At 44.4% G+C, this 22,998-nt stretch overlaps 2 non-coding genes and 1 pseudogene across 2 annotated transcripts; all 3 read left to right on the top strand.

The window, feature by feature from the left end:
• Window positions 1-16,833: 16,833 nt before the first annotated feature.
• LOC114797497 (5S ribosomal RNA) lies at window positions 16,834-16,952 on the top strand. Its single transcript, XR_003750884.1, has one exon. It is a non-coding gene; the product is annotated as a 5S ribosomal RNA (ribosomal RNA).
• A 145-nt stretch (window positions 16,953-17,097) lies between these two features.
• LOC114797510 (uncharacterized) lies at window positions 17,098-17,215 on the top strand (annotated as a pseudogene).
• A 5,553-nt stretch (window positions 17,216-22,768) lies between these two features.
• LOC114797504 (5S ribosomal RNA) lies at window positions 22,769-22,887 on the top strand. Its single transcript, XR_003750891.1, has one exon. It is a non-coding gene; the product is annotated as a 5S ribosomal RNA (ribosomal RNA).
• The last annotated feature ends 111 nt before the right edge of the window (window positions 22,888-22,998 follow it).

Below are 22,998 nucleotides of genomic sequence, written 5' to 3'. Positions count from 1 at the left end.
AGAGACGGGAACCACCAGACAAGGAAGGAAGGAGGAAAGGCAGAAAGTGGGAAAAGGAAGTGGCTGGAGAGAGGGAGAGAAAGCCGTGTCCGTGCGTCTCGTAAAGCCCCGACTCTGAATAATTCCTCCGTAATAACTAACAGACAAACACATGGTTCCTGTTGGGCCACGGACCTGCGCTGGGAACCCCAGCTGAACTTTCCTTGCTGAAATTTGCTGTAAAATATTAATATTTTTCCACCAGGAGGCCTTGATGAAGTCGGGTTGCTGATGAAAATTCCTGAGATTACCGCTTCCTGTAATACGGCACACACACTAATGGGATTAGTCCATATCCTCTCCTTTAAAGGCCAATAACAAAACACACCGCACCTCGGCTTTGTCCTTCATTCGCTAAGACCACGGCAAACACACACACCCGCCACTAATGCCCCTTGGGCGGACGCAGAGTCATTTTCCTCCGGATCAATTTAATTAGCCACCGAGATCTTCCACAGATGGCCCCGCTGCAGCCCCCTTCCCGTCAATAGGCAACGTTATCGGAAGAGATCAGGCGGAGGATTGTGGCCGTTTGACAAAAGGATTTCTGTCACTTTCATGTGTCCCGTATTACGCTCAGTCTGGCGGCTCAGATGAATTCTACTGTACAGATGTTTCATTTTTCCAGAAGATATTACTACATGGTCCAAAGAAAAAATATCTTCATAATGGACAATATGGATGTTTTACACTCAGAAATGAACCTGCTCCACACTGGATCATAGGCATCTCTTATCCACGAAACATGGTCCTGCTGGTGGCTGCTCTGTGCTCGTCCTTTTCAGCCCCCCTCTCACCCATCTGGGTCCATAACCTGGACAATGAACACAGACGTCGACATGGCGACCTACCAGTAGCTCACAATCAGAAGAAGCTGTGCAGGCTGGAGAGAAGTGCAGGGGTAGCAGAGGTTCTCACCTGGGTCACCTTTCGAAAGTTCTGGCCAGTGGCCGCACCACCGAGTCTCTCATAAGAAAAGATCTCAGGTCAGACCACAGGTGCTGAAGTAGCCTTTGGAACCCACACCTTAAACATTCCGTTTTTCTCTGGAGCGCAGCTGCATTAGAAGCTCTGTGACAGGTGAGCTACAGAACAGGTGGTCTTCAGAACTCCCCGAAACTCCCATCAGCTCCCCGACCGAAAACACGAGCAACTTTGAAAACATAAAAGGCAAGGTGCGGAAGGGGGAGAGGGGGTCCTTCAGTTCTGAAGATCTGAAAGTCCAATTACAGGGTCTGGGTGACAATCTCCTCATGGCGGCATGTTTGTTGGGGAGTCGGGGGCTCGGAGGCAGGGGTGTGGAGATAGCCCCCTGCAGAGATCCAAAGGCCTGGCAGACGCTGTGAGGCGGTGCCAGCGCACATCAAGGGGTCCGGAATGATGCGGAGCGGAGGGAGGCCGGGTGAAAACTTTCAGGAGGCTGGAACTTCCTCCGAACAGGTACACCCGCTCCCTACACGCAGCCTGTGAAGCTTCCCACCGGCGACAAGGCAAACGATGGCTTTTCCAAATCGTCACAGAGCAACATACATTTGGTGGAAAAGAATAACAGATTTATATCTATATAGATTTAAATCATATGCAGATGGTGAGAGAGCGGTGTCGTGTACGTGTACCTCTAATCATCAGCATTTAGGGAATAATCCACCACTGGCTCAGAATAAAACTTTCTAACTTAGAATGCACAAGTCCCATTTTTCTGGTCCAGCCGCCAGACATTTCTTGCCTGACCACGCAGTTTGAATGAGATGAAATGACGGCCAATTGGGAGCAGCCCCCAGATCATCACTGCTCCACCACTGCACTTACCCGGCCCAGAACCTGGAGCCAAGCTATTTGAGGTCCATGCAGCCATTTTTATCCTTGGTGGGAATGGTTCAGAAACGGAGACAAAACAGACGAGGGCTGCTCACCCCAAAAAGACACGTCCCTGTCACCAAGCTCTGAAGAAACCCTTCGCTGACACTATAATGAGTTTTAATGGTTCAGCATCTTCATTCGCAGCACGGGCAGGAGAGTAAAAAGGATCAACATGTCACACGAATGGCAAAAAAAAACCGGGAGCCGCTCCAAGTCGATATTCAATTTGGCCCGATCGCCGGCGCTGATTGCTGAAGTCGATGGGGTCACGCAGTCAGGCCCGGCCTTCATGACACCTTGACAATCGCTGCTTCTCCCAGATAAAATCTTTTATTCGCCCTTCTCCACCACCCTTATAGATCACTTTTTAATCAATTATCTACAATTGTTTTTCTGTTTTATGATGCAACTCTGCAAAGAAAATGAGTATTGCAGAATTCCTGAACTCTGATTGACTGAGCAACATTAAAAGTTTCAATTAAAAGTAATAAAAGTGCTTTTTTTGGAAGGCAACCATAACTTGTAAACATGAAGAAGGTGGTGGAAGTGTGCCTTGAATGGATTAAGCCATTTTCGGCCATTTTCACCATTTATTTACAGGAATTGCATTCTGATGTTGTTGTTCTTTATACTGTTTGAGAGACGCCATCATGGGAACTCAAATTCCATGTATGTGTTCACTATCACAAGCGCGATTCTGATTCTGAATTGTGTCTTTCAGACATATTACGAGCAACAAAAAAAAAGAACAATTAAAAAAGGCAAAAATGGTGTTGATGTTTAAATGATATTTAGTCCAATCAATGTACTGGACCTGAATGAACATTAATGCTGAAATAGTTCCCATGGCAGCTGGGAGGTAGCCTAGTGGGTAAGACACTCGCCTATGAACCAGAAGACCCGGGTTCAAATCCCACTTACTACCATCGTGTCCCTGAGCAAGACACTTAACCCTAAGTTGCTCCAGGGGGGGACTGTCCCTGTAACTACTGATTGTAAGTCGCTCTGGATAAGGGCGTCTGAAAAATGCTGTAAATGTAAACTGGGACACAGGTGACCTGCATGTTGTGACGTCACGATTCCAGGGGGTCACGAGAGGAAAATAAAGTGTTCCGGAGACTTCCGTCAAGCCCGCGTGACATCTCTCCACTTCGTGCATGTGGCGTGAGGACGGACCAGCCGAGGCTCCATTAACTTGGTGCTTTTTCACTTCAAACAGCGTAAGAGGAATTAAAACGTCCTTTGAAGTCATCGCTCCCCCTTTGTACTTTTGTTTGTTTTATTTTTTTGCCATTTTTCAGCCTCTCTAATTCCCATATTTTTCATTGTTCTTTCCATTCGTCGTGCCCAAAAAAGGCAAAGCCTTTAGTTCATTAACTAATTAAGTTCAGATTTAACGGGGTGAGACTGAGCATGCTGTTGCCATATGAGTCTCACATGGCGGCACTGGGTTCGGAGGGAGACAGCACATCTGTCACCAGGCCAAACGCATCCAGTTACGTTCCTGGAGAACGCCGAACGAGGCCACGGGGCCAATTCACGTCCCAACTACATCTCCATCCAGTTCCAGAATAAGAAAATCCCAAAATCTCATATTAGGTATCAGAAATTAAGTATGAGTTCAACAAAGCACATCACATTGTGGCTGTATGCGGACGGTCTGTGTGCTTGTGGGCAACTTCATGAGCCTTCGCTCTCTTTTCTTCACGCCGAATCCGCGGCTGTTCTGAATCACGTCGAAGGCCCCAGCCGGAGTATGTTTTAGATTGTTATCTGCCATTTTGCCTCTAATAAGAATTTGATTGCATTTGGGGTTTTTCTGTTTTCTTCTCTGGGTCACAAACGGAACCATGTGGGCTTGACTGACAGAGCGGAGTAGTGCCATCGGGCCCGGGAGAGGGGAGGCCCCTGGGGAAGAGCGGCCTGTCCGGCGTATTTCGCACTGAGCTTCAGCCAACGTCTTGCACCGATGCTTCTCAGACCAAAAATAGCATTTTACAGCCAAATTTCCTGGCTTGACGAAACGACAAAAACACATAAATTTAATCTGCAACAGCACACACAATCGACAGCTTCATTCTAAAAGCCTGTCCAATTACGTTTTCATAAAAGTGGAAATAAAACAGCGATAGGCGAAACATGAAATGCAATAAAATCAAACGTGCTCGGTGCCGTTTAGCAGCAGATGTGCAACACATCCATCTAACCACCACCACTGGCTGCAAGCATTTATTCTGAGAAATGGCTGCGGAGGACCGGCCCACGTGCACGCATAACCTGGACCAAATGTGGAGAAAACATCTTGTTTACACGAACCTCGAACACAGCAAGCCAGTCGCTTCCTTCATGCCCGACAAGAAGAAGGACCATTAACCGAACGAAAATGTTGGCAAAAGAAAGCAAATGTTGTCACCGGCCGCTATTTTCAAACTAGCGCTCAATGCGTGGAGCCTGCTGGCATGTGTAGGCATCCTCAGGCTTGACATCATTTGATGAAACACCTCAAAACTGCTCATTAACACGCCTTTTTGTTAACATGACAAGCCCAGACTTAACACATAACGGCAGTTTGAAGTAGCCAAATGCAGTAAATTAGAGCCTGGCAGAATTCGGCCTGACCCAACTCGACCCGACAAGCTTTCTTCGTCCACGTAACAAGACTAACTAGGAAGGGAAAGGTGCGCCGATTGATCGGGTTTAAAACATAATCGCCACAGGCTAACCTCCTTTTCATCTCCTCAGCATCCATTTTTACATCTCTCTCGCGATAATTAAAAATGATAATAATAATTAAAAAATTATGGTCAGGTGTTCCTACATGGTCCAAGTTGAGCCATTGAATATTCATCCGGTTGGCATTTTAGTGTTGTTTCATCACGTTTCATCCTGGAATGCTCCTGGTCCGACGTCACGGCCCACTTGAATGGGATTCATGCAAATGTAGGATTTACTGAGGCTGGTTGTGGTCATTTTAATGGGATTTTTCTATCCTCTGTCATTAGCAGCGTGGACATCTGATCTGCATTACAGTGCGCTAATCTGCTGTTTACACTGCAGGCTGGCGGCTTTCTGCCGGCTTCACCATGATCTGAAGAGACTGTGCGGCCCCGTCACCCTTCAGCTGCTCTGGGCCAGCAATCCTGAACACCACCTGATCAATGACAGATGGTGACATCCCTGGAAAGCTGCGCTCTTCGAAACTCAACCTATCACCGGCGCCGACAAAACGGCTTCTCATAGACGGGCTCTTGCTCCCAGACCAAGGCCGTCAACACTAGGTGGGTCATTAGAAAGAAACACTGAGATCAACAAGTATCTTTCATCTAAGATTAATGGTGCAGATTATTCACACTGCGAACAATGATCAGGTCACATATCTCGTCCCATATCTCTATTAGCAGATTTTGGAACCATGGGAATAAAATGACGGGCAGTGTGTACACCCCAGTGCACTGAAGAATGTTCATGTGTGAAGTTCACATACGGTTTGTTGGTGACTCCGGACGGCCGCCACACTTTCATTTCCTCGTCACTCTTTGGAAAACGACGTTTATGACCCTCGCTAACTTTCGTATTTGACCGTGTTAAATATTTCATGCTCCATTCATTCTGCTGTTTGTTGACGACCCTTTACATTTACATTTTACATTTACAGCATTTATGAGACGCCCTTATCCAGAGCGACTTACAATCAGTAGTTACAGGGACAGTCCCCCCCTGGAGCAACTTAAGGTTAAGTGTCTTGCTCAGGGACACAATGGCAGTAAGTGGGATTTGAACCCGGGTCTTCTGGTTCACAGGCGAGTGTCTTACCCACTAGGCTACTACCACCTGTCCCATGGTGGCCCAGTAGGGTCAACGTGGTTATGTGAAAGTTAATGGCCACTGCATTCATACATCAAGTATTATGTGCAATATTCTGTATTTGATATGAACACATCGTCTATAACTTTAAGTGTATGTAACTTTCTTTGTTGCTTTTGCGTTCGTGATGTCCCTACTGTGTCACCACCCAACACACACACAGCGATGGACAGTGTCTAGTTCCCGTACACGTGATGGTTATCTCTCTAAAATGGGAAATGGCATTTTAGGAGACACGGAACAGTTATTTTCTAAAAACTGAGTGAATTTCTCTTGTCCATGTATACGTGTGGACGGCAAATGCAGACATATTAACATGTTGTTCGTGGTTGTGCTGCAGCAGCTGCAGAACCTCATAAAGCAACTACAGGAAATCCTCTCTATGGTGCACATTTTTAATGAAAAAACGAGGCTAGAAAATAACGGCACGTTTAACTAGAACCAGAGAGCGATTCATCTACGTGTGGATGACAAGGACCGTCAAAGCTGGCCGGGATCTGAGTGATGATCTGCTGCCAGATGTCAAGCCAGTGGACCCCGCTGACCAGATGGACGGACAGGCCACTGAATCTTCTGGAGTTTGTGAGAGGGGCCGCTGCCTCTGAAACCAGTGCTCGTTTCGTGCAGTTCATAAAAACAGTGGGGGCAAACAAGCATGGCACCCTGGGAAATGGTCGTTTTCCGCAACAGGATTTACTGGGACATGACTCACCAGGGACATTCGTAAAGAAATAGTTCAGAAAATGCAATAAAACAATATGAAGGGGAAAGACGTGTTTATTTGATTTTTGGATTAATTCGTTTAATAAGGATGCAGATACATTTTGAATAGCTCATTATTTGAAAGGATTGGAAAGGATTGGAGAAGGTATTGTTCTTTACCCCTAATTTCACTATAATCACACCCAACTGGGCTGCTTGAGTGTTTGTGCTGCGGATAACTTTTAAGTACCATTAAGATAAGATTTCTATTTAAATAAGATAAAGTGAGGCCGAATACACAAAACTGTCCGAACAAGATTGAGTTTGCAGTTTGAGAACTTTAACTTTATCAGTCCATCAACATGCTAGTTGGCAATATTTGATAATTAATCCATAAGCAACATATATTAAGATCACCTGTCAATTTGTCCTGCATGTTCACAAACACACCTCTCCATCTAGTGGTAATTCCCTGATTGAGAGTCAGGGTCCAAATTTATTGTTGATTGATGAGCATGTTTTTGATCATTAATGCATGAAATGTTTAAATACCACTATGTATTCTGAATATGATCAATTCCAATATTATTAATAACTCAATAAATCAGGCATTTGGAACGTTTCATGGAACGTTTGGAGTTATTTGGTCTTGTCTTGGAGTGGATTATTGGATGAACATGTATGTAGCTCCATCATTGGAGCATGCTCACCTCAAATGCACTGTGTGTGTGTGTGTGTGTGTGTGTGTGTGTGTGTGTGCGTGTGTAGGTGTGTGCAATCGAATTCCCTTCGACTTCACATCGTCCTCACGCCACCAGGCTTGTCAACAGCACCTCCATCTTCCAGAACAAACAACCACAGGCTCACATGTGAACAGGCACTTAGAGACAAAGCAATTACCATTGGCTGCCAGTGAAATTCCTTCCTCATCCATCACGACGAGTGAGGTTAGAGATGAAATATATGGCGCTAGAGATGAAATATATGGCGCTTAAAAAAAGGCTCACGTGGTTTAATTAGCAGTTCCAGCCTCTAATCCCAAAGCGGCAGGTAAACCGGCATTAGTGATTAACAAAACTCTGCTAATTACGGGCGAGAAGAACAAACTCACGCCCAAGAGCCACAGTCACCGGGCCCTGATCCGGGATTAAAGTGTCTGTTCAGCAAATCGAATTAAGCCTAAAACGAGTCGGTGCGTAACGCCGACTGTTCTGTCTGCGGCCGGAGGGGGCGGGCCGTTGTTGGAAGGTGGTGCGAACTGTCCAGCGGTGACACCCTGCCACCCCTGGACACAAGCCCCGGTCGTGCTGTGGGGGCGGAGCAACACACCCTGCCACACACATCCAGCAATAAGAGCCGCCTTCTGCCCAAAAGTTATTTATTCATTATTCCCAGCCTGCCTTGCACAATAACTTATTCATGGCGGCCCGGCTGACGTGCAGGAACACACATCTGCCTGTCTGTCTGGTCTCAGCTCGGGGACCAGATGTCTTAAACGCATCCGCTCTCAGACAGATACCTTTCCGCCGGTCACGTGGACGCGTGTGCGTGACCTCGGCCCCCGCTCATCCAGCGCTAATAATCACCTCTTCCCAGATTAGCCCCCAAAATGAAGCGCTTTGGCGGTTTAGGTGCAAAAACAGTAATTAAGCTGTGTGCGCTGACTCGGTTATTAAAACACTACCCGGCTATTAGGGAGCTGCAGAAAAACCGCAGGCTCCTTGGAGAGAGAAATCCGAAACATTTGACTGTAATTTGCCCTTTAAAGCTGGTGCAGGTTGCAACAGAAAGTAAGTGGGCCGGCGAGCTGGAGAAGGAAGTTCAAAGTCGTTTCCAAAAGCTCCAAATGTGCTGGAGGGGGGGCAGAAGCTGGTGACAGTGACTCAAGTGGGACTGAATAAACTTAACGTTCTGCTCAAAACCTTATAAAAATGATAATTGCCTTTTTAAATGTCACAGTTTACAGTGCACTGGATCACATTTGAGTCCTATATTTTAAACATTTTAATTATAGATTTATAAATATTGTAGCCATTGTTACTGAGTTTTATTGAATTTGAATTGCTCATGTCTTTATATGAAATTAACACAAATGTCCATTCAACCACTGAATTTTATTATACTCTTCATGCCTTTCTTACTGTGGCAAAGTTCCATAGCAAATAAAAGTGAAGTGAGTGTCACATGTGATACACAGCAGCACAGCACACGGTGCACACAGTGAAATTGAAACCCATCACCCTGAGTGAGCAGTGGGCAGCCATGACAGGCGCCCGGGGAGCAGTGTGTGGGGACGGTGCTTTGCTCAGTGGCACCTCAGTGCCACCTTGGCAGATCGGGATTCGAACCGGCAACCTTCTGATTATGGGGCCGCTTCCTTAACCACTAGGCCACCGCTGCCCCCTCAAATTAACACAATGCATGATTTTCTTTTAAAATCAAATAAAATTTCTATAGCACGTTTTCGTACACAGGGCCAATGCAAAGTGCTTTAAAAAATATTAAATGGGCATAAATCTACAGACTAAGTGAAATTATTAAAAAGTGATGACACCCCCCCCCTTCCTCACATCAGTCTCCTGACTCTGGATTTTGGTAAACCGAACGTCATCCTTCACCTGAGTGCAGGTCCCACACACCCCGGTCCCACAGCAGGCCGACTTGATGGGAATATTAAGCGTGGCGGTGCGCGGCGGGCCCGCCTCCTCACCGAGTCTCCCAGAAGCCACAGCTGAATGCTCACTGCCTCTCAACACAACAAGAAAAAGAAATCTCGACATCAAATAATGCCTCTTTCGGTCATTACCATATCAAGGGGATCTAAAGGGGCTTATACAGGGCCCTTTTGCTGGCTGGCGAGTCTGTGAAATGGTGAAAAGGAGGGAGCTGGTGTGTATATGTGTGTGAGTGTGTGTGTGAGAATGAAGGGCCTTTTTCTGGTTGTCGGCTGCCTGTTGTATAGGAATATTTTCCCACAGGGGTGCTTAGTGCACACACACACACACACACACACACACACACACACCGCTCCTGTTCATCTCTCCCAGTCCAGACTGGAGCTCTGCGAACGTCGCTGGCGTTATGTAACCCAGCAGGGCCATCGCTCACTCCCCTGTCCGCCATCCGCCGCACAGGAAGCCGGGGACATTTCACCTACTGGAGGCGCTACACAAATGAACCAATCAGAAAGCGGTGATAACCCATCTGCAGGATTATCCTTTCATGCAAGAAGAGTTTCAGGGGCCGTCTGCAAACTTTGAAACGCCAAACGAGGTCAAATTACAAGTCAAATCGAGCAATAAATCGAACATTCTATGTTATATATGATATATGAAGGGCAGCTAGTCTGCCAAAAACATTTGGCAGGTTTGGCTCATTACCTTTGTGTATTCTATTTTTGTGTATCATATATAAAAAAATAGAATCATAATGAGTGAATTTACGGTGGATATAAAAAGTCAACACAATCTTGTTTAAATGACAGGATTAATTTTTCCCATCTTTAATAACCTTTAACCTCTACCATTAAAATTTTATTGGAAAAATGCAGAAAACAGCTCAATAAAGCGGTTGCTCAAGTGTGCAAACCCTTCAATAACTTAACTCCATCATTCAGAACAGCTTGGCACGTCTTGCATTCCAACCCACAGCCCTATTGCACAGCCCTCTGCAGGTGGATTTAGGTCTGGGCCATTCCACAATCATGTGGATTTTTCTGTGGATCTGGATGTACGTCTGGGGTCATTGTCATGTTGGAAGATGAAATTCCTCTTCATCATCAGAAATGATTTGTTACAACCTTATCACAAAATCTGGCCTTTTAACAGGGCTGTTTTTTAAACGTCCACAGTACTTGTATCTATAATGGAAATAAGATAAGAGATAAGATAAGATGATCCTTTATTAGTCCTACAAGTGGGAAATTTACAATGGAAAAATGGAAAATATTGTAAATATATAAAATATATTGATTACTTCTATCGTGCCAATGTATTTTAAAAAATGTGTGAGATACATTGACACACAATTCTGACCGACAGTCACTGGTTAGAGGGACAACATGTCTGGTGCATCTCACCTCAGGAGGGTGGCCAGAGTCCCATTGCTCTCCCTTTCACAAAGCAGAGGAGGAGCTGCTTCACACACCATGAGTAAAGTGCTAACAATTTGGATGCATGCTGCGGTCGCTCATCAAACGGCCCAGCTCAGAACCGCCAGAGTCATGTGCAAAGGCTTTATTTCATTACGAGACGCTCGAGCGATGACATCGACGTCGAGAAACATCCCCGCCTCAGGCCTGTTTCCACCACACGAGTGGTCGGAGAGGCACGGAAAGAGAAGTTGCTCTTCAAGAACATGACATGTCTTCGCCAGGACGGAATCCTGCGAGTGAGAACGAACTCGGCCTCCTGCATTCATTTACATTCATGGCCATTTTGATTGAGCGATTAGGGATCCCGCTGAGAAGTTAGGACGGAGAAAGTATGGAAACAATGTGAGGAAATGCCCCGGAGAGCCAGGACAGAGGAAGAAAGAATGGAGAAAGAATGAAAGAGCAAAAACACTTTCTCTTTTTCCAGGGGGTGTGATTTTCAGCCTTGGCATATGGACAGCGTGGACCATGGACAAAAAGTCCCTTGTACCATCGTGTTAACTCCGCTAAAAGCTCTTAATGCCACCTAATCATGACTGGCAGGGTGGGTGACCTCCACTACGGCCCCCCCTTCACCTCTCAATGGTGCACAAAAGCCCAGTTTTTTCAGCATCATCCTCTTTCATGTCGCTCCAAAGCAGCCAGAACTCTTACCAACAAGAGGGACTGGTGAGGGAGACAGCCGAGTCCCTCAGACTTTAAATCCTACAGTGACACAACTCTCAAACGTTCATAACGGGGATGAACAAAAAAAAGTGAAAAAGTGAGCACGGTGCACACAGTGAAATTTGTCCTCTGTATTTAACCATCACCCTTGGTGAGCAGTGGGCAGCCATCTGGGGACATTATGTTCATCAAAGGGGACCCCAGTGGCACCTTAGCGGGTCAGGATTCAAACTGGCAACCTTCTGATTATGGGGCTGCTTCCTTAACTGCTAGGCCACCACTGACCCAGGGAGTTCAAGGGGATTTCTTCATCATAAGCAGTGAAGAACACAAGTGAAGCTCTAAACATACAACAAAAGTTTCACACTGTGAAAGTTAGCTGCTTAATTTTACTGTTTTCTACATAACCTCATTATTCAAACGTTTTGAATGAAATTAGAATTATACTGTGAAAATAAGAATATATAAGGAATAAGAATTGTTCTAGGAGAGGGAGGCTTCATCAGAAACTGCACTGTACAGTGTGCTGTTTCTCAAGGCACCACAGATGACCAGGAGGGAAATGTGATTTATGACATATTTCGAGAGACCAGCAGCAGCTCCAGATGTGACGTTGTGTCATGGGCCCGTGTGATGTGCGTGTGTCACCACCTGGTGTCAGAAACTGGTATTACAGCGTTAATACAGGTTCAGGCCCACCATGGAAGTTCTTATAGGAACTAAATGATTCCATTTATAGAAACTAAAATGCTCCACCCTTCCATTTCAGTTTGTTCAATTTAACAGAAAATTTTGTTATTATTTATTTTCAGTTTTTCAGGTGGAATAATTTCAGCGAAGATATGATTGGCTGAAGCATTATGGGAAATTCAACTCCTGAAGACCAGTGTAGATTAAACAAATATTTTTATATAAATAAACAGATATTTTATATATATTGATAACATTTCTTACTCACCTAGCTTCTCCTATTAGCTACTAATAAAATCCCAAATTCAAAGGCCTTAATTATAAATGAAAGAAATGCTATATTACTATTTTCATGATGCTTGTCTTAGTTTATTACTGTAATTGAATTTAATAAAAAATGTCTTTCTTTAGATAACATATAAACAATACTTCTACTGTGGATATAAAATGTGCAAACGAATCATGGAGATGTCAGTTCCCAGCTTTTGATCAGGTGATACCTGCAGCCCAAATGCTGGTATGAAATGGGCACACACACACAGGAAAAGCAGTAATCCTAATGAATAATGAAACAACTGAGACCGGCCGTCTCCACAGAGCCAACTTTAAGTCCCTTTGTCCTCTTCTTTTCAACTTTTTTTTTTTTTACTCTCCCCAAGCGAAGAGAGAGAAAATGCAGCTGCCTCTCCTGGCCATTGGCAGGGCGGTTATGAATTGCGTTTTTATCGGCCCGCCAGCCTTTTGTGCAGCAGGTAATGACCCCTCGCCTGTCAGCTGCTCATTACGGTGGCCACGAGCGGGCTCGGCGCAGTCCCTGTCGGTCCAGCTAGTGCCTCGCTGCCCTGCTCTTTGTCTGGACCGGCACGCACTTTCTCCAGGCCTGATTTTGTCCCTTTGTGCTGTGTCTCCATGAGGAGAAATGCAATTTGCAAAAGAGGAGGCAGCAAAAGCATAAAGGCCGGGCAGAAAGGGTTTTACAAAAATCAATCTAATCCTTAGAAAAGACTCACAAATGTGTTTTTTTTATGCCAGACACAAAAGAGGGGGAGAGGTCTCTAATCTGAACAAATATGGTTAAACTTGATGCACACACCAATTGCACCAGAACCCAGGCTCTTGGTCATATTAATAGGACTGCAATTAATTTACAATTGGATTTATGTGTTAAAATACGCAGATGCATTTCATTTGTTGTACGTGAGGCAGTGGTTGCCAAGTGGGTAAGAAAGCAAACTCGTAATCGGATGGCTGTGGTTCCAAATCCCGAACTGCCAAAGTGCCACCGATGTGCCCTTCATCAAGGTACTCAAGGGTGATGCAGGGTTAAATGCTGAGGACACATTTTGTTGTGAGTCACTGTGTGCTGTGCAATGGCAAAAACAATCACTTTCGCTTCACATTGAGGGTGGGTGTATCTGCCATGCAGGGAGTGCAGGAGCAGCATTAAATTGATGCATGACTAGAGTATCAGGTTCTGTTGCAATCTTGTCTGATGTCAGAATCTATGCAGGGGCAGTCCTGCTCAGTACTTGAATTAGAGACTGCCTTGGAACACCAGCCGTTGTAAGCTTTAACTATTTTTCGTTGAACTATTTCACGTCCTTTTTTAGTTTATTACTAACAGTATCATGTTTGTACTTTCAGCCCTTGAATTTCATGCTTCTGTTTCTTACGACCATACCACTCGAAAAGCAGGGTTTGACTGCCTGGGATTACAAGATGCCTTAACTAATGATATTTATTTTTCAATTTGCTTTGCGTCTCATTTGTTAGTTAGAACCTAAAGTAATAGGTTCCTGTGCTATCCTTTAAAATGTCAAACATTTTAAAATTGGCATCGCTATCGACCATACCAGCCGAAGAAGGCCCAATCTCGTCTGATCTCAGAAGCTAAGGAGGGTTCGCCTTTGTTAGTACTTGGATGTGAGACTGCCTGGGAATACTGGGTGCTGTAATTTTCAACTATTGATAAATCATTGAAGTTTAACTTTTTTAAACCTTTAAAAGTCAAACATTTTCAATCTAGGATTGCTTATGGCTGGACCAGGTGACGAATTCCTAATCTTGTCAGATCTCTAAATCTAAAGAGGGTTGGGCCTGGTTATTTCTTGGATGGGAGACTGCCTGGTAATACCAGGTGCTTTCATCTTTAAACATTAATAAATCATTGAAGTTAAACTTTTTTACATTGTTTTGTTAGTTTTTTACTAATGTTAGTCAGGGGGGATTTTTACTCTTTGAAACGTATTCCCGCCTTTTTTCTGATTTTTTTTTCATTCTACAAAAGTCAAACAATTTAAATCAAGACTTGCTTACGGCCATACCAGCCGAAGAACGCCTGATCTTGTCTCTTTTCTAAATCTAAGAAGGGTTGTGCCTGGTTAGTACCTGGATGGGAGACTGCCTGGTAATACCAGGTGCTTTAAGCTCTAACTATTGATAATTTTTTTTAAATTGAACTTTTTTACATCGCTTTGTTAATTTTTTACTAAAGTCAGTCAGGGGTTATATTTACTTTTTTTAAATTGGTGTTCCTGCCCTTTTCCTGCCCTTTTTTTGTCATCTTTAAAAGTCAAACTTTTTCAATCAAACATGCTTACGGCCATACCAGCCAAAGAATCCCTTAACGTGTCTGATATCAGAAGCTAAGGAGGGTTGACCCTGGCTAGTACCTGGATGGGAGACTGTCTGGCAATACCACATGCTTTAAGCTCTAACTATTTATCTTTTTTTTTTTATTGAACTTTTTTACATCGCTTTGTTAGTTTTTTACTAAAGTCAGTCAGGGGGTATTTTTCCCTTTTTTTATTGTTTTTTCCTACCCCTTTTCCTGCCCTTTTTTGTCATGTTTAAAAGTCAAACTTTTTCAATCAAACATGCTTACGGCCATACCAGCCGAAGAATCCCTCAACGTGTCTGATATCAGAAGCTAAGAAGTGTTGGGTCTTTCTAGTACCTGGATGCGAGACTGCCTGGTAATACCAGATGCTTTAAGCTCTAACTACTGATCATTTTTTTTAAATTGAACTTTTTTACATCGCTTTGTTAGTTTTTTACTTAAGTCAGTCAGGGGGTATTTTTTACTTTTTGATTGGTGTTCCTGCTCTTCTCCTGCCCTTTTTTTGCCATCTTTAAAAGTCAAACTTTTTCAGTCAAGGCATGCTTACGGCCATACCAGCCGAAGAATCCCTCAACGTGTCTGATATCAGAAGCTAAGGAGGGTTGGCCCTGGCTAGTGCCTGGATGGGAGACTGCCTGGTAATACCAGATGCTTTAAGATCTAAGTAGTGAACATTTTCTGAAATTGAACTTATTTACATCGCTTTGTTAGTTTTTTTACTTAAGTCAGTTAGGGGGTATTTTTTACTCTTTGATTGGTGTTCCTGCCCTTTTCCTGCCCTTTTTTGTCATCTTTAAAAGTCAAACTTTTTCAATCAAAGCATGCTTACGGACATACCAGCTGAAGAATCCATCAACGTGTCTGATATCAGAAGCTAAGGACTGTTGACACTGGCTAGTGCCTGGATGGGAGACTTCCTGGTAATACCAAATGCTTTAAGCTCTAACTATTGATCATTTTTTGAAATTGAACTTTTTTTTTCATCGCTTTGTTAGTTTTTTACTAAAGTCAGTCAGGGGATATTTTTACTTTTTTTAATTGGTTTTCCTGCCCTTTTCCTGCCCTTTTTTTGTCATCTTTAAAAGTAAAACTTTTTCAATCAAGGCTTGCTTACAGCCATAACAGCAGAAGAATCCCTGAACGTTTCTGATATCAGAAGCTAAGGAAGGTTGGCCCTGGCTAGTACCTGGATGGGAGACTTCCTGGTAATACCAAATGCTTTAAGCTCTAACTATTGATAATTTTCTGAAATCGAACTTTTTTACATCGCTTTGTTAGTTTTTTACTAAAGTCAGTCAGGGGGTATTTTTACTGTTTGATTTGTGTTCCTGCTCTTTTCCTGCCCTTTTTTTGTCATCTTTAAAAGTAAAACTTTTTTAATCAAGGCGTGCTCACAGCCATACCAGCCGAAGAGTCCCTCAACGTGTCTGATATCAGAAGCTAAGGAGAATTGGCCCTGATGTGTACCTGGATGGGAGACTGCCTGGAAATACCAGATGCTTTAAAATCTAACTAATGATCATTTTTTAAAAATTGAACTTTTTTACATCGCTTTGTTAGTTTTTTACTTAAGTTAGTCAGGGGGCATTTTTACTTTTTTATTGGTGTTCCTGCACTTTTCCTGCCCATTTTTTGTCATCTTTAAAAGTCAAACTTTTTCAATCAAAGCATGCTTACGGCCATACCAGCCAAAGAATCCCTCAATGTGTCTGATATCAGAAGCTAAGGAGGGTTGGCCCTGGCTAGTACCTGGATGGGAGACTGTCTGGCAATACCAGATGCTTTAAGCTCTAACTATTGATAATTTTTTTTAAATTGAACTTTTTTACATCGCTTTGTTAGTTTTTTACTAAAGTCAGTCAGGGGGTATTTTTACTTTTTGATTGGTGTTCCTGCCCTTTTCCTGCCCTTTGTTTGTCATCTTTAAAAGTCAAACTTTTTTAATCAAGGCATGCCTACAGCCATACCAGCCAAAGAGTCCCTCAATGTGTCTGATATCAGAAGCTAAGAAGTGTTGGGTCTTTCTAGTACCTGGATGGGAGAATGCAAGGTAATACCAGATGCTTTAAGCTCTAACTATTGATAATTTTTTTGAAATTGAACTTTTTTACATCGCTTTGTTAGTTTTTTACTAAAGTCAGTCAGGGGGTATTTTTCCTTTTTTAATTTTTTTTTCCTGCTCTTATTCCTGCCCTTTTTTTTGTCATCTTTAAAAGTCAAACTTTTTCAATCAAAGCATGCTTACGGCCATACCAGCCCAAGAACGCCCGGTCTCATCTGATCTCGGAAGCTAAGAAGGCTTGGGCCTGGTTAGTACTTGGATGGGAGGCCTCCTGGAAATACCAGGTGCTGTAAGCTTTAACTGTTGAAAAAACTTTTTTAAAATAATTTTTTTTTGCATCGCTTTGTTAGTTTTTTCTAAAGTAGGTTAAGAGGTATTTTCACTCTGTGATATGTTTTCAAGCCTAGGTTGTTTAAAGTCCAAGATTTTCAAGCAGAGTTTGCTTACGGCAATACCAGCCAAGAACGCCCGGTCTCGTCTGATCTCGGAAGCTAAGAAGGCTTAGGCCTGGTTAGTACTTGGATGGGAGACCTCCTGGGAATACCAGGTGCTGTAAGCTTTAACTGTTGAAAAACTTTTTAAATTGAAGTTTTTTTGCATCGCTTTGTTTTTTTTTTCTAAAGTAAGTTAAGAGGTATTTTCACTCTGTGATATGTTTTCAGCCTAGTTGTTTAAATGTCCAAATTTTCACAGATTACTTACGCCATTTACCAGCAAGAACCCTTTCTCGTCTGATCTCGGAAGCTAGAAGCTTCCTGTTATACTTGAATGGAAGACCTCCTGGGATACCAGGTGCTGTAGCTTTAACTGTTGACTTTTAATTTTTTTGCATCGCTTTATCCAAAAAGTTAAAGGTATTTTCTATGTTTCAATATCAAGATACAAACTAAGAGCCCTGATAAGGCTTAGACTTGTCATTGAAGAACATGCTCGGAGAGTGTTGGGTGCTAGACTAAGAAAAATTATAATGTATTTATACATTTTGTATTTATTTGTTAAATGTGTATGCATGTGTATGTGTTAAATTTGTCTGTAATATTTTTGGAATAAGAAGGTTTTCACCTTCTTCTTAAAAGTGGTGATAGTCTCGGCTAGTCGTGTGGAGGAGGGTAGGTTGTTCCACCAGCCAGGGACAACAACGGAGAACAGACATGATTGGAAACGGAGACCCCGTGAAGAAGGAATTTTTAGTCTCCTTTCGTTTGCCGATCTGAGAGAGCGTGTAGGAGTGTATCTAGGTAGTAGTGTGTTGATGTAGGCGGGCGCAGTTCCATTTACAGCCCTGTAGGCAAGCATCAAGGATTTGAACTCAATGCGAGCAGCTACCGGGAGCCAGTGGAGGGAGGTAAGGAGAGGTGTAACATGGGTGTATTTTGGCTGATTGAAGATGAGGCGGGCTGCCATATTTTGGACCATCTGGAGTGGTTTTATGGTGACTGCAGAGGCTCCAGCCAGGAGAGAGTTACAGTAGTCGAGTTTGGAGATGACCATTGCCTGGACGAGGAGCTGCGTAGCCTGTTGTGAGAGAAAAGGCCGAATCTTGCGAATGTTGTAGAGAGTGAACCTGCAGGATCTGGAGATCGCAGCAACATGATGGTTCAAACTCAGTTTGTTATCTATCCAAACCCCAAGGCTTTTTGCAGATGCCGTGGGTGTTAACAATAGCGATCCAATTTGAATTGAAAGGTTTTGCTGAGGAGAATTGTTGCCCGGAAAGATCAGAATCTCGGTTTTGGATAGGTTGAGTTGGAGGTGTCGCTCAGACATCCATGCCGATATGTCTGAGAGGCAGGCCGAAATTTTTGTTGCTATAGTAGCATCTTCTGGTGGGAATGACAGATAGAGCTGGGTGTCATCAGCATAGGAGTGATAGGAGAAGCCATGTGATTGGATGATGTGACCAAGTGAGCGAGTGTATATTGAGAATAGAAGGGGGCCAAGGACAGAGCCTTGTGGAACCCCTGTGGTTACCCTAGAGAGGACAGATGTCTCACCTCCCCATGATACCTTGAAGGACCTGTCGTAGAGATAAGAGGTGAACCAATCTAGTGCGGTTCCTGTGACTCCTAAATCAGAGAGTGTGGTGAGAAGAATTTCGTGGTTTACTGTATCGAAGGCAGCAGATAGATCAAGTAGAACAAGGACGGATGATCTGCGGGCAGCTCTTGCAGCACGAAGGTCATCCATCATTGCCAGGAGGGAGGTTTCAGTAGAATGCCCTTTCCTGAAACCAGACTGAAAAGGGTCAAGAAGATCATGCTTGTGGAGAAATGAGGAAAGTTGAGCCAGGACTGCTCTTTCAAGAATTTTTGAAAGAAAAGGAAGGTTGGAGACTGGGCGGTAGCTATCCAGTAGAGATGGGTTTAATGTGGGTTTTTTGAGCAGGGGAGTAATGACAGCCTGTTTGAAAGCAGTGGGGAATGTTCCTGTTGTGAGTGAGGAGTTTAAGACATGTGTCAGAGCAGATAATATGGTGGGCTGTATGGACTGAAGGAGGTGTGAGGGGATTGGATCCAGGGAGCAGGTGGTGGGGTGACTAGACTGGAGAAGTGTAGACACGTCTGATTCAAAGAGGGGAGTAAAGGAAGACAGATTCCTGGTTTCAGAGGTAACAGCAGGACGGGGTCTGGGGTTAGGTGGTGAGAATTGTTTGCTAATGTCAGCCACCTTTTCTGTGAAGAAGGTGGCGAAGTCTTCAGATGAGAGAGAAGTGGAGGGGGGAGGGGGTGGAGGATTCAGGAGACGGTTGAAAGTCGAGAAAAGTTTTCGAGAGTCATTGCAGTTGTTTACTTTGTCCTGGAAGTATCTGGTCTTTGCTGTAGTTACAGCAGCAGAGAAGGATTTTAGGAGAGATTGATACTTATTAAGTTGAAGCGGGCACTTGGATTTCCTCCACTGCCTTTCAGCTGCTCTAAGGTGGGACCTGTGGCGACGAACCTCGTCAGAGATCCACGGTGAGGGTGGAGTCGCACGTGTTGGTTTTGAGGTTAGAGGGCAGAGTCTCTCGAGGCAAGATGTTAGTGTGGAGAAAAGGATGTCTGTAGCACGGTTAGTGTCCTGAATAGAGAGGATGTCTAGGGGGGAGAGCTCAGAGGAGACAGCGGAAGACAATTGAGTAGGGCAGAGGGTACGGAGATTACGGCGAAATTGTGTTAAGTGTGAGGTGGGTGTGGTGCGTGCCAGGGGGGATAGTCTGAAGTGAATAAAAGAGTGATCGGATAGATGTAGAGGAACGACAGAAGTGTTGGCTGTGGAGCATTTGCGTGTGAGTACGAGATCTAGTTGTTTTCCAGCTCTGTGCGTTGCGGGCGTGCAGAGAAGTGTGAAGTTGGAAGCAGAGATGAAGTGTTGGAAGTCAGTGGTTTGTGGCTTGAGGAGATCGAGGTTGAAGTCTCCTAGTAGCACAAGGGGCAGTTCCTCATCTATAATTGAGGAGAGAGTTGTGTCTAGTTCCTCTACAAAGTTCCCCAGCGGACCTGGAGGACGATATACAGCAACTATGGACATTTTTACTGGGTGTGTAATAGTTACTGCATGGAACTCAAAACTGGTTGTTTGAATAGCAGAAACGGGAGTGAATTTCCAGTCCTTGGAAATGAGCAAGCCTGTACCCCCTCCCCTGCCAGTGGGGCGGGGGGTATGAGAGAAGTAGAAGTCTGTGGAAAGGGCTGCAGGTGTAGCGGAGTCATGGGGGCGGATCCAGGTCTCAGTCAGTGCGAGTACTTGGAGATTTCGTTCTGTAGCAAAAGCAGGAATGAAGTCTGCTTTGTTGACTGCCGACTGACAGTTCCACAGTCCGAACAAGTACTCAGGGTGGCAAGATGAGGCCTGGGAGAGTGTGTGGAGGTTATGTGTGTTGCGTGTTCTGTTTGTATTGAATCGAGGAGGGCGCCTGGAGTGAATGAGCGGAATGTTCTGGATGGACATGATTAGAAAAAAGAAGTAGGAGAGGAGCATGGGTGAAGTTACCTGTATTTTGGTTTTACTGCTCGGTAGAGTCGCGCAGGACGAGTCGCAGGTCTTTACCCAAGTGGGTCTTCACACAAGGGCTGACGCTACCGCTGACGCGGTAGCGCGAGAGTAGTACCACAAGTACAGGTCAAATTGTGAGTGACTACAGGTGCGGTCCACAGGTAGTGGAGTTGACTATAACCCGTTTCACGACTACGCAAGAGTGGGCGTGTACCTAGTTCGGGTGAAACTGACGCCGATTGACAACAATAACGACAGCGAAAGCTAATACATTAACTTAGCTCGCCTAGTCACGTCAACAAAAACACAAGCACTTCTTAAAAACAAGCTACCCCAAGACAGAGTCAAAGTTTATTTACTCACCTCTACAGAGAACCGCGCGAGAAAGATTACCGCTGTGTCTGAAGACACTGTTGCAGGGAGCCGCTTTTTAACCGGTCTCCTGAAGTGCCGCTAACTACACCCGTTTCACGACTACGCAAGAGTGGGCGTGTACCTAGTTCGGGTGAAACTGACGCCGATTGACAACAATAACGACAGCGAAAGCTAATACATTAACTTAGCTCGCCTAGTCACGTCAACAAAAACACAAGCACTTCTTAAAAACAAGCTACCCCAAGACAGAGTCAAAGTTTATTTACTCACCTCTACAGAGAACCGCGCGAGAAAGATTACCGCTGTGTCTGAAGACACTGTTGCAGGGAGCCGCTTTTTAACCGGTCTCCTGAAGTGCCGCTAACTACACCCGTTTCACGACTACGCAAGAGTGGGCGTGTACCTAGTTCGGGTGAAACTGACGCCGATTGACAACAATAACGACAGCGAAAGCTAATACATTAACTTAGCTCGCCTAGTCACGTCAACAAAAACACAAGCACTTCTTAAAAACAAGCTACCCCAAGACAGAGTCAAAGTTTATTTACTCACCTCTACAGAGAACCGCGCGAGAAAGATTACCGCTGTGTCTGAAGACACTGTTGCAGGGAGCCGCTTTTTAACCGGTCTCCTGAAGTGCCGCTAACTACACCCGTTTCACGACTACGCAAGAGTGGGCGTGTACCTAGTTCGGGTGAAACTGACGCCGATTGACAACAATAACGACAGCGAAAGCTAATACATTAACTTAGCTCGCCTAGTCACGTCAACAAAAACACAAGCACTTCTTAAAAACAAGCTACCCCAAGACAGAGTCAAAGTTTATTTACTCACCTCTACAGAGAACCGCGCGAGAAAGATTACCGCTGTGTCTGAAGACACTGTTGCAGGGAGCCGCTTTTTAACCGGTCTCCTGAAGTGCCGCTAACTACACCCGTTTCACGACTACGCAAGAGTGGGCGTGTACCTAGTTCGGGTGAAACTGACGCCGATTGACAACAATAACGACAGCGAAAGCTAATACATTAACTTAGCTCGCCTAGTCACGTCAACAAAAACACAAGCACTTCTTAAAAACAAGCTACCCCAAGACAGAGTCAAAGTTTATTTACTCACCTCTACAGAGAACCGCGCGAGAAAGATTACCGCTGTGTCTGAAGACACTGTTGCAGGGAGCCGCTTTTTAACCGGTCTCCTGAAGTGCCGCTAACTACACCCGTTTCACGACTACGCAAGAGTGGGCGTGTACCTAGTTCGGGTGAAACTGACGCCGATTGACAACAATAACGACAGCGAAAGCTAATACATTAACTTAGCTCGCCTAGTCACGTCAACAAAAACACAAGCACTTCTTAAAAACAAGCTACCCCAAGACAGAGTCAAAGTTTATTTACTCACCTCTACAGAGAACCGCGCGAGAAAGATTACCGCTGTGTCTGAAGACACTGTTGCAGGGAGCCGCTTTTTAACCGGTCTCCTGAAGTGCCGCTAACTACACCCGTTTCACGACTACGCAAGAGTGGGCGTGTACCTAGTTCGGGTGAAACTGACGCCGATTGACAACAATAACGACAGCGAAAGCTAATACATTAACTTAGCTCGCCTAGTCACGTCAACAAAAACACAAGCACTTCTTAAAAACAAGCTACCCCAAGACAGAGTCAAAGTTTATTTACTCACCTCTACAGAGAACCGCGCGAGAAAGATTACCGCTGTGTCGTTCAAGCCTAGGTCGTTTAAAGTTCAAGATTTTCAAGCAGACATTGCTTACGGCCATACCAGCCCAAGAACGCCCGTTCTCGTCTGATCTCGGAAGCTAAGAAGGCTTGGGCCTGGTTAGTACATGGATGGGAGACCTTCTGGGAATACCAGGTGCTGTAAGCTTTAACTGTTGAAAAACTTTTTAAAATGAAGTTTTTTTGCATCACTTTGTTAGTTTTTTTCTAAAGTAAGTTAAGAGGTATTTTCACTCTGTGATATGTTTTCAAGCCTAGG

This window comes from Denticeps clupeoides, chromosome 9, assembly GCF_900700375.1.
Source record: "Denticeps clupeoides chromosome 9, fDenClu1.1, whole genome shotgun sequence".
In the NCBI taxonomy this organism is placed as follows: Eukaryota; Metazoa; Chordata; class Actinopteri; order Clupeiformes; family Denticipitidae; genus Denticeps; species Denticeps clupeoides.
Note: the sequence above shows the minus strand (reverse complement) of the source record. Positions and strands in the feature narration are given on the sequence as shown.